This window comes from Octodon degus, unplaced genomic scaffold (assembly GCF_000260255.1).
Source record: "Octodon degus isolate 3935 unplaced genomic scaffold, OctDeg1.0 scaffold00025, whole genome shotgun sequence".
NCBI classification, from domain to species: Eukaryota; Metazoa; Chordata; class Mammalia; order Rodentia; family Octodontidae; genus Octodon; species Octodon degus.
Window position 1 is genome coordinate 13,635,346 of NW_004524601.1, and position 1,320 is coordinate 13,636,665.

Below are 1,320 nucleotides of genomic sequence, written 5' to 3' on the forward strand. Positions count from 1 at the left end.
CACTGAGCCATCTCACCAGCCCGCCTGTTCGATTTAAATAAGGAAAATGACAGCTTGGGTTGGAAATACTGCCTCACTTAGGAAAAAGCCCTGCTGAAGCATCACGGAACAGGCAAGCTGTAGAGGGTTTGTTTAACAATTTCTTCATGGTATTAATATTAATATTAAACTGAAATCAGTTGTGTTTTTTCCGGCCAGCTCAGCCCACCCTGGGGGCAGAGTCGGTGTGCCATCTGGTGCTGCTTATTGAAATGCAGTCCCTGCCCCTGCCTAAACTTGCCTAGGCAGGCACTTTAGCCCGCTCAGCTATCTCACTGGCCTTGAAATCAGTTTACTATGCTATGTTCAACATCTTAGAAAAATTCAGTAAACAAAATGGATGTCAGCGTTGTGCTTACTGAATTATGGTGCAAAACTTACTTCTTATGCCGCACCAGGGTCATAACTATGAAACCTGCTACCGGGGCTAGCACTGCACTTCCAGCCTTCTAACTGTTGGCATAACCATGAGCATATTCTTGACACTGTCACATGGAAGGCGAAGGAAGGAAAGAAGCAAAAAAGGCAGAAAGCCACAAGCCTGAAAACAACTTCACCGCCAATCAACAAAAATGAACACACAACTGTTCCCAGGAACCCAAAAAATAAAAATAAAAATCATAAAATGTTAATGGTGATAATAACTCTAAAACACAACCAGGAAAAATGTCTTTCACTTGCTCTTCTGAAAGACACTATCCTCACTACAGTCCCTCTCCTTGTCAGCTGTGAGTTCTCGGTGATATTTTTTTATAAGGAACTTGAATGGTGTCCCCCAAGTAGGCCACTGTTGGTGGCTTTAAGAGTATGCAGGTCAAGATCTTTCAACAATTAATCTCATATTTATTTTGAGATATATGAAAAAGATACTGATTTCTACATTTTAGGAACTGGGGACTGAACTCAGACCTCTGCGCTTGCCAGGCAAGTGCTTATTCTACTGAGCCATCTCCCGGCCCCCCATTTTACCTTTTAAATATTTTGAACATGAGTCAGTTTAAAGAAAGCTTGACAAAATATACGCAGAATAAAAATGCAGCATAAATCATGGAAACACATATACTTGACAGAGTCCTGAGAAACACCACTGGACAGAACAAGCCACACCCTGGATTTAGGAATAAACACAGGAACAAGTACAAGACCAAAATGCTAGAACATTTTAATAATTTTTCTGGGGCTGGTGAGATGGCTCAGTGGTCTAAAGCACCTACTTAGAACAAGCTTAGCAAAGCAGAGGGACCGCGGTTCAATCCCCCAGCACCACATGCCAGCCAGCCC

At 42.5% G+C, this 1,320-nt stretch overlaps 1 protein-coding gene across 1 annotated transcript in view; it reads right to left on the reverse strand.

The window, feature by feature from the left end:
- Itgav (integrin subunit alpha V) overlaps positions 1 to 1,320 on the reverse strand; it is a 103,701-nt gene that overhangs the window by 18,020 nt on the left and 84,361 nt on the right. The window lies entirely within an intron of this gene.